This window comes from Pecten maximus, chromosome 7 (genome assembly GCF_902652985.1).
Source record: "Pecten maximus chromosome 7, xPecMax1.1, whole genome shotgun sequence".
NCBI lineage: Eukaryota > Metazoa > Mollusca > Bivalvia > Pectinida > Pectinidae > Pecten > Pecten maximus.
In genome coordinates this window covers 28,338,010-28,349,847 of record NC_047021.1, presented here as the reverse complement: position 1 = coordinate 28,349,847, position 11,838 = coordinate 28,338,010, and positions in this window count along the sequence as shown.

Sequence of the window (11,838 nt, the reverse complement as noted above, 5' to 3'; positions counted from 1 at the left end):
CCTTTACTGCTGTTTTCATGTTTGAACTGTTACAATCTATTGTACTGCTTCCCAAGTTTAATTCCAGGATTGTGTTTGACCCATTTTCCTATTATTCTCTTCATTTATTGCGGAAGCTGTTATCGTTTTCAACCGCAGTCAATTCACATTGGAAGCCATAAGCGCATGCGTTTATCGTATATGTCACAAAAGTTGCATATTCAGAATGATAACTTTTTAATAATTGATGTTTTTATGTACATACATCATCAAATTCGAATGGTTATTGTTCAGAAGGTTATTTTTTTAAAAGATATACCCAATAATATGATAAAAAATACAAAATGAATGTTGTCTCTTTAACTTTGTTTCGTTTTTAACTGTATATCTGCATTTTCCATTGACCGCTACATTGACCAATCACATACTTCATCTTGACCAACAACGCCACCTGTCGCGTCATATCCTGGGCCAAAACAAAATTAGACGGCTTTGTCGAAAAAATAGTCAGAAATACCTATATATATTGAATATATATATAGGTATTTCTGACTGGTTTTTTAGCCCACCATCATCAGATGGTGGGCTATTCAAATCGCCCTGCGTCCGTGGTCCGTGGTCCGTCCGTCCGTCCCTCCGTCCGTAAACAATTCTTGTTATCGCTATTTCTGAGAAAGTGCTGATGGGATCTTTCTCAAATTTCATATGTAGGTTCCCCTTGGTGCCTAGTTGTGCATATTGCATTTTGGGACCGATCGGAAAACAACATGGCCGACAGGCAGCCATCTTGGATTTTGACAATTGAAGTTTGTTATCTCTATTTCTGAGAAAGTCTTGAAGGGATCTTTCTCAAATTTCATATGTAGGTTCCCCTTGGTGCCTAGTTGTGCATATTGCATTTTGGGACCGATCGGAAAACAACATGGCCGACAGGCAGCCATCTTGGATTTTGACAATTGAAGTTTGTTATCTCTATTTCTGAGAAAGTATTGAAGGGATCTTTCTCAAATTTCATATGTAGGTTCCCCTTGGTGCCTAGTTATGCATATTGCATTTTGGGCCCGATCAGAAAACAACATGGCCGACAGGCAGCCATCTTGGATTTTGACAATTGGAGTTTGTTAACGCTATTTCTGAGAAAGTATTGAAGGGATCTTTCTCAAATTTCATATGTAGGTTCCTCTTGGTGCCTAGATATGCATATTGCATTTTGGGACCGATCAGAAAACAACATGGCCGACAGGCAGCCATCTTGGATTTTGACAATTGGAGTTTGTTATCGCTATTTCTGAGGAAGTACTGAAGGGATCTTTCTCAAATTTCATATGTAGGTTCCCTTTGGTGCCTAGTTATGCATATTTGATTTTGGGACCAATCGGAAAAAACATGGCCGACAGGCAGCCATCTTGGATTTTGACAATTGAAGTTTGTTAACGCTATTTCTGAGGAAGTACTGAAGGGATCTTTCTCAAATTTTATATGTAGGTTCCCTTTGGTGCCTAGTTATGCATATTGCATTTTGGGACCAATCGGAAAACAAAATGGCCGACAGGCAGCCATCTTGGATTTTGACAATTGAAGTTTGTTATCGCTATTTCTGTGAAAGTACTGAAGGGATCTTTCTCAAATTTCATATGCAGGTTCCTCTTTGTGCCTGGTTATGCATATTGCATTTTGAGACTAATCAGAAAACAACATGGCTGACAGGCAGCCATCTTGGATTATGACAATTAAAGTTTGTTATCGCTATTTCTGTGAAAGTACTGAAGGGATCTTTTTCAAATTTCATATGTAGGTTCCCCTCAGTGCCTAGTTTTGCATATTGGGACCAATACGAAAACTACATGGCCGACAGACAGCCATTATAGCTAAATCTTAAATTCTGTATATAGGTTCCCCTTGTTTGAAAAGTACTAGAGGGCTGTTTCTGAATTTACACAGATAAGTAAGACTTAGAGGAAGGGAAAAGTAGGGAAAAGATCAATCTGACATGGAACCTATAAAGATCATTCAATGGTGGGCGCCAAGATCCCTCTGGGATCTCTTGTTTTAAATATAAAACTACACATGCCCGTGTCCAAGAGGAAGAGAATTGCGCTTTGTACCAAAATAAAATACTGTATATGACCAGTACATCGCCTGGGGCTTGTCGTGATGATAAAATGATAAGAAACAAACAAATGTTCATTAAAGAATTTTATTCTTTACTTGTATTTTTATATCACGACAATTTCATTCAACATATACAAATACACAATAAACATTACTCTGTTAAACTGTTTTCAACAGAAAGTTAAACATACAATGTTTATTTTTATATTTTTATAGATGTGTGTCACAATGACTTTCTTGTTAAAAACTTTGTCAGATCATTCCAGAGTTTCTGACTAATCTTAATTAGACCAGCCTCGAAATATTCCTTGTTTAGCATTGATCAACCCACCCTACCAGTAATGGGAGTACTGGGTCGGTAGGTAGGAAAAATGTTTTATTCTATTTGGGAAAACTATGAAGGACACTGAAACCAAGTTATGATGAAAGACATTGAATTTTAATTCTCGAAATGCAAATCAACAATGTCAACAGATTTAGCAGCAACAACAATAAGAATTATACAAACACAACCATATTTTATACATTGCATAGGTATAGTATATTGAGTCTATGGAATTTGACTAGTATAATTTACCAGGGTATACAAACACAACCATGTTTTACATAGAATGTCGCCTGTGCCCATTAGAGTGATATGAAATATTTATCTGTCATCCAAATTGTATTCATATCGACTGTATACTACCATTTGGTAACAGTTAAATACATATTTACATTCATATTTTTTTTATTTACTGAAGCTTAAGACGCATTTAAATTTGCCGCTTCCCCTATCACTGACGTCATCAAATCAAATACTGGAACAGCCGAAATTTCCAGAAGGAATAATATAGTCCCTCATGTCATACCGACAGGATATGGGAAATCTTTAATATTTGAAATTGTAAAAAAATATTAAAAACTCTGCTGTTATTTTGATAAATCAACTAAACTCTATTAATGCCGAGCAGGTAGACAGGTATGACAAACCTTAACTCCATAAAAAGTTAGGTAACCTTGAAGAACGGCGTTTCTTTATTCTTCAAAAACATTCGTTTTTGATTGGACACCCGGAGCATTTCCTGCAGAATGATCTATTCAATGTGTTGTGTTCGGAGGAGCTCCAGCATAATGTTAAATTTATATTTATTGATGAAGAACACTGCATTCATCTTTGGGGCGAAGAATTCCGACAAGATTTCATGAAAATACAAAAACTGAGAGCACTATTTCCAAGTGTAGCCCAAGTTTTCTCTGGCCCTGTCACCATGTCTGGCCTACACCAGACATGGTGACAGGGCCAGAGAAAACTTGGGCTATTCCAAGTGGTGAGTATAGTCGCATATACAAAATACTGTCAGTGTAATATAGTTCATTTATAATCAGGAGTTAGATAATGATATATAAATAATATGGTAAAATACAATGTTGTTTATTTCCATGTTGCATATCACATATTACATAATTTAAGTAAAAATTAAGTCTGATTGCTATGCTGTATTTTTTTTTCTATAACATGATTGTAACTAGGTTGGTCTAATTAATACAGTCATTCTAGTTTTACAATTTATAAATACAAAATTAGCAGTTCCATTATATTAATATGTCATTTACAATGTACATGTATATGATACAATAATACATTTTAAGATGTTTTCAATCAACTGATCGGGAGTAACAATATGTTTCTAACGATTAATTGATCAATCTGTAATGAGATATATAATCCTGATATTTTCATCAAGGATGGCGTGATGCCTGGGATCAAATCCCTCTCTAATGGGAGAGGCCCTTATATATATCTCGCATTGTATAACAGGTTATCGAATTTATGAAGGAACAAACATGAATAACTTCTGTCATGTACAGAGTACTGATTTCATTCATATATATAAATGTGTTTTTCACAAATACATAAATTACAAAATGTACAATATTTTTATCATAACGAAAGTCAAAACATATTAATACATGGGTGAAGACATGTGAAATAAATTTAATATGCATATCTTTCAAAATCCATTCTTAGCAAAAGTTTTAGTACTGACTTGAACTGCTAGTAACAAAACCATTCAATTGATCACATGCAATCTTTTGATCGATGACTTTGTTCTGATCAAATCCTCATTATGTAGAAATAACATCAAATTGAACTTTCAAAAAGCCCTGCAAATAAAGACAATGAAAGGTCATATTTATCTGTCATTCAACCATTAATACAACAACTTTTAAGAGACAAGGATTTCCCTATAACTGTTGTGTATTCAAAACTAAAATGGTGTGGGTTTGCATTGATGTATCTAGACAATCCAACGATTTGAAAAGAAAAGTGGCCCAGTTTCACTCACCTTGTACGCTGGATGTAAGTTCTAAAGTTAAAAATTTAATTCTGAAATCAAATATTGTTTTTCTTCTTAATTATCAACCGACGGATAAAGCCACTCAAAATATTACCTGTATCAATGCAAGTTCAGTTTTAATTATTTTTTACTGTTTAATTTCATACCTGTCAATCTTCCAATTTCAAATTTCAGGAATTGATATGCAAATCAGTTTAATTAAAGAAAAACAATTAATTCCTGGATCAGGTTGCATGGATCCAAACATGTTTTGATTTCAGTGATTTTGTTTCAATTTACATTTTCTACGTGCATGCATAGGTTACACTGAACTTATTATTTGGTTACTATAATAATCAATTACGTAAGTCTGTTTTAAATGTTTATAATGTTCTTAATGTAAAAAAAAAAAAAAAAAAAAATATTTTCAATTAGATGTTCCCTGCAAAAAAAGTAAGAAAATAATTTTGTAATTTTCACTCAATTAAACAAATTACATTTGCAGCTTTTCTTATTACACTGATGCAGTGATATTATTGTTCATTTTGAAGATAAACATGTGAAAGACATTTATTCATTATAATCCATGCACCTCCCCGTATCACTAATTCTACAGCTACTATGCTTGACATATTTTTCACTAACAATGTCAATATATTCAATTATACTGAAGTCTTATCTCCTCTATGTAGTGACCATAGTCCGATATTAGCAAGCATTTCCTTTAAAGTTCTTAAGAAACAGTCCTACAAGAAAACTATCTACAAATTTCAGGAAGCTGATTGGAATGGTCTGAAAACTGATTTACTCTATACTAATTGGGATGAATTACTTTCTAACACTGATAATAACACTCTTTCACTAATTCTCACATTCCTCAAAAAACTGTGATAATTCGCCCTGATGATAAACCTTGGATGACTAATGAAATTAGGTTACAACTCAGAAAAAAATAGAATTCACAAGAAAGCCAAAAAAAAACCAGAGACCAAGATTGGACTAAATTTCGAATGATTCGTAATGAAACTATTTTAATGATAAGAAATGCAAAGGAACAATATTCAAATAAACTTCAGAATGCACTTGCTGATAAGACTGTTCCTCCTAGGAAATGGTGACGGATTGCCAAATCTATCTGTAAATTATCTAATACTTGTAATAATTCTTCACCCATAAAATACAATAAGACAATAATTATTCATCCACGTGACAAAACCCAACAACCGAGCTGGTGTTTAGTGTGAGATTTTGGAGATCATAAGTTCAAAGGTCAAGGTCACAGGTCAAAACACGGATTTTTCTTTGAACGACCATAACTTCATACACGATCGTTCTATGTCATTCTCGTTATTATTATTATTCTTAACACTTTTTTTGTGAACAAAATCTCTCAAAAACGAATGCAGATAGAACGTTCATATCTTAGTACATGATAGACAATATCAAGTTGTCGATCTTGGTGCAATTTGATGTTCATACGTTCAACGGTCAAGGTCACAGATCTATAAATAGAAAAAATTTGGACGTTTTTTGAACGGTCATAACTTCGTAACGGATCGTTCTATTTCGTTCCCGTTCAGTGTGTTATGTAGATCAGGGACAGAGCTAACTTTTCTCCATGCCATCTTATCAGAGAATATGTCAAGGTCATGACCTCGCCAAGGGGTAAAGAAAATATCGAAAAAAAAATTCTCAATCTGAAAACTGTTTTCATCCCAAACAAAAGAGTATGATGTGCTGAGACGAAATATGAACTTTTTTTGATCGTCGGATGAAAAATGACGGAGATATGGCACTTTGAAAATTTCGAAGTTTTTCCCGCCAAAATTCAAAATTCGGTAAAAAATGACTAAATTTTTTTCAGCTCCTTCATTTATACACATACAGATTTGATATTTGGCACAACAATAGCATGTAAAAGTAGCTACAAAAAATACTATTTTTCATTGACCTTGACCTTCATTCAAGGTCAAATTATCAAAAAAAACTAAAATTAAAAAAAAATCTTTTGAGTCAGGCTCTTTTTCTGTTCGTTTGATTCCTTGAACAATCAGTGCATCTTGTAGATCATGGTCGGCACTAACTTTTTTCCTATACATGTTATTAAAAAACATCTCAAGGTCAAGGTCTAAGCATGAGGTCAAATCAAGGTCAAAAATTTAAAATTCAAAATTACTAAAAAATTTTATATGAATCGGAAAGCGCATGATTAATCATGACAAACAGTGCAAGTTTTATGGTCGTGCGATAAAAAATGACGTAGAAATGGCACTTGAAAAATGTTGGTTTTCCCGCCAAAATTCAAATTTGTCCCAAAAATGCACTAAATTTCCTTTTACTCCTATATCTTTACACATACAGATTTGATTTTTGGTACAGTGATAGCTTGGACAAAGGGCTACAAACTTAATTGCTTTTCATTGATGTTGACCTTCGCTCAAGGTCACAAAGGTCAAATGATCAAAAATCGAAAATTTCAAATTTTCCAAATATTTTCATCGTATGTGAAAGAAAACGTTATTTAAAAGATGTTTGCAACGTTAGAAGGTCAACTGATCGGTTAAAGAAGGGAAGCGAAGAGAAAACGAAGAGAATCGTAGGTAAAACGTACAAAAGCGTTCGTCAGAACGAGAACATGTCAGCTATCTTTTTCTTGTTGGAAATCCCGTGTTTTGATCTTGATCAAATCTAGTTATTATTATTATTCTTAACACTTTTTTTGTGACCAAAATCTCTCAAAAACGAATGCAGATAGAACGTTCATATCTAAGTACATGATAGACAATATCAAGTTGTCGTTCTTGGTGCAATTTTATGTTCATACGTTCAACGGTCAAGGTCACAGATCTATAAATAGAACATTTTTGGACGTTTTTTGAACGATCCTAACTTCGTAACGGATCGTTCTATTTCGTTCCAGTTCAGTGCGTTATGTAGATCAGGGACAGAGCTAACTTTTCTCCATACCATCTTATCAGAGAATATGTCAAGGTCATGACCTCGCCAAGGGGTAAAGAAAATATCGAAAAAAAAATCTCAATCGAAGAACTTTTCCCGTTAAAAACGATAGAGTTTGATGCACTGAGACGGAATATGAACATTTTTTGATAATCGGATAAAAAATGACGGGGATATGGCACTTTGAAAATTTCTAAATTTTCCCGCCAAAATTCAAAAAGCGAGCAAAAAATGACCTAAAATTTTTTCAGCTCCTTCATTTATACACATACAGACTTTGATATTTGGCACAACTAATAGCATGTAAGAGTAGCTACAAAAAATTACTATTTTTCATTGACCTTGACCTTCATTCAAGGTCAAATTATCGAAAAAAACTAAATCTAAAATCTTTTTTCGATCAGGCTCTTTTTCTGTTCGTAGTTTATTCCTTGAACAATCACTGCAAATTGTAGTTTAGTGTCGGGGCTAACTTTTCTCTATAACATGTTATCAGAAAATATGTCAAGGTCAAGGCCTAGAACGAGGTCAAATGAAGGTCAAAATTTTAAAATTCAAAATGAGTTTATTTTTTGAATGCATTGCAAAGAACATGATAAATGAAGACGAACTGTGCAAGTTTCATGGTCGTACGATGAAAACTCACGTAGAAATGGCACTTTGAAAAATGTTGGTTTTCCCGCCAAAATTCAAATGTGTCCCCAAAATGCACTAAATTTCGTTTTACTCCTATATCGTTACACATACAGATTTGATTTTTGGTACAGTGATAGCTTGGACGAAGGGCTACAAACTTGATTGCTTTTCATTTACCTTGACCTTCGTTCAAGGTTACAAAGGTCAAATGACCAAAAATCGAAAATGTCAGATTCTTTTAAAAACTGTGTATTTTGATCATCTATAGAAGAAAATGCTCTTGTGAAGATGTATGCAACATTTAAAGGTCAAATTATATAAAAAAAAAACAACACAAAAACACAAAAAAAAATACCCGAAGATAACAGTATGGTATACACGATACACGGTAAGGTATACACGATACACCGTACAGGATTCACGATATTTTTACTGGATACACGACATACGATACAGTAAACACGATACATGGTGTGGGATACATAATATATGGTACAGTACACACGAAACACGGTACGACATACACGGTACTTGGTACGAGGTACACAGTACGGTATACACAATACACGGTACGAAATACACGATACTTGGTAGGAGATACATAGTACGGTATACATGATACACAGTACGATTTACACAATACACTGTACGGGATACACGAAACGTTGTACAGGATACACGGTATGCGGTACAGTAAACACTATACACGGTACGAGATACACAATACATGGTGTAGGATACACGCTACATGGCAGGAGATAACATAGGATGTTTGACCATTTAGTTTACTTTATCCGAAAGTTACAAAGCAGGAATTGCTTTTAAATTCCCGCTAAAAGTATTTGTGTGATCATTGTATATAATGCATAATTATGTTAATTAAGATCCATTTGATAATCTAACGAAAACATTGCAATTGGTTTCTTTGATGTTTTCGGGAAACTGCAAAAAATCGGTACTCAAGCCCCACTGTTGTCGAGCACACGTGTTAAGGTTGTTACCTTATCTTTCTACGAATTCCGCGAGACGTCTTTCGATACTTGTGTGCGCATATAGAAAATGAGTTCCTCTAAATGTGTGTACTATCATAATATAATAAAATAACAAGGTATAAATGTACTCGCATCCGTGTGAAACTTGTATGCAAATATGCATCATAATCAGATACCCGAGTGGACTGTCGTCTGACATTGTCGTCCTGAGCCACGCATATACAGGGAGTAAGTAGTACATGCATTACGTGTACGATCCACAGGCTCTTATGGATATGAGTAGGATATTTTTTCATCAAATACGAAACGTAGCAATATGCCTCCATCAGAGACAATTAATCATAGTTACCGTAATTGTGTCATGTTAATTTTAGGCTATTTGGTTTCAATGGAATGCACAATATTTGATCGTATAAAATAGATTTCGTATTTATTTGCCTCTGCAGCTGATGTCAGATTGTCATTAGGAACTGAAAAATGCTACGTCCTTGAGCTCAGAATCCCCATTCTCATGCGCCGGGAGAGATTCCAAATAGTACATACATATGCATCACACAGGCACGCATACAAACCCACATTATGTATTCTGGTTTGTGTAAAGTCCCTTTGCTATCAGCATATATGCAACATTTGCCAACAGCAAAACCTGTATGGATATAATTTGATTATGATCAAGATTTGTTTGGTTTTTATCTCGAGATATCTCCCAAACAACGAAGACCGTGTCGGTGTCAGAGTCTAATAATTTCAAGAAAAAAAAACAACAACAGCATTATCATAACATTCAGTAGTCATATATGCCCGATCCTATATGCAAAGAGATAGGACAAATGAATAGATAAAGCACATTGTACATTCAATAAGGACTTGAACTTCCGATATCTTTTCCAAAGTGACAGTACTTATACGATATGGTTCAAATCATTCCCCTACACGAAACCTGAAACGCGAGAGTTATCTGCCTTCGAACAGTAACCACGATATGAACAGCCGATAGGGAAATTCCCGCTGGGGAATCCCTTTGCACATGACTAAATTACTACGCTTTCTATTTTGAATTGGAATGTATGCATTTGTTTAGCAAATCTTAAGACCAAACAGTTTACTCTCGTATGAATGAAGTACCTACTCCAAGCATCAATTCCCCCAAAAAATCCATACGTATCTCAAAAACCAATATTCTTTAGGGACTTGAATCAAGTGAAACATCACCTCATTGGCCGACATTTAAATCCTTTTTTTCCCGCCAAAATCCAAAAGCATCATCAAATCTTATTGTGAATGTGTTTCCCACAATACTCCGACACATTATAGGCTATTTATATAATTTTTATTAGGGATTTCCATTTCGGATGGAAATCACTATTGTTATTGTTATGTTTTTTCTTATTATTATTAGGGATTCCCATTTCGGATGGAAATCACTATTGTTTTTGTTATGTTTTTTCTTCTTATTATTCTTATTATTCTTAACACTTGCTGTGAACACTTTCCAGCAAAAACGCAAACAAATAAAGCGTTCGTATTACATTACATGGTACCCAACGACCGAGCTGGTGATTTGTCTAACATTATTGTGATCATAAGTTCAAAGGTCAAGGTCACAGGTCAAAACACAGATTTTTCTTTGAACGACCATAACTTCATGCACGATCGTTCTATTTCGTGCACGCTCAGTGTGTCATACAGATCGTTGTCGGGGCTAACTTTTTTCCATGCCATGTTATCAGAAAAAGTGTCAAGGTCATGACCTCGCTATGGGTTGAAAGTAAGGTCAAAAATAAAATTCTCTAATCGAGTTAAGTGTACCATACCATATAAAAGAGCATGAACCACTGAGTTGGAATGTGAAAAAAATTAGTGATCGAATGAAAAATGACGAAGATATGGCACTTTGAAATTTCAAAGTTTTCCCCGCCAAAATTCAAAAATCGAGCAAAAATGTCTAAATTTGTTTCAGCTCCTTCATTTAAACACATACAGACTTGATATTTGGCACAACTATAGAACGTAAGAGTGGATACAAAAGAAGTTATTTTTCACTGACCTTGAACATCATTCAAGGTCAAATAAGCCAAAAAAAAATAAAATAAAACAAAAATTCTTTTGAATCAGGTTCTTTGTCTGTTCGTTTTTTCCCTTGAACAATCAATGCATCTCGTAGTAAATTGGCGGGGCTCACTTTTCTCTTCAATATGTTATCAGAAAATATGTCAAGGTCAAGGTCTAAGCAGGAGGTCAAATCAAGGTCAAAAATTCAAAATTCAAAATGAGGTTATTTTTTAATTGCATTACAAAGTGCATGATTAATGAAGACGAACTGTGCAAGTTTTAGTGTCGTGCGATGAAAAATGAGGTAGAAATGGCACTTTGAAAAATGTCCGTTTTCCCGCCAAAAATTCAAATTTATCCCAAAAAATGCACTTACATTTTTTGTAATTACCCTCTGCTCCTATATCTTTACACATACAGATTTGATATTTGGCACAGTAATAGCATCAACGGATGCCTACAAACTTGATTACTTTTCATTGACCTTGACCTTCGTTCAAGGTCATAGAGGTCTAATGATCAAAAATCGAAAATTTCAAATTCTCTTTAAAACGGTTTATTTTCATCGGATATCAAAGAAAACGATCGTTTGAAGATGTTTGCAACGTTTTAAGGTCAAAACATCATTATATCTCAGAGAAAATACTAAGGAAAACATTTTACTGCCAAAATTAAATATTATCCTACAATTACACTTGAAATGTTTTTCTTCCGATAGTCTGACACCCTCAGACTTGATAATTGGCACATCTATAGTATGAATGACTGGCTACAAAAGGCACGCAAAT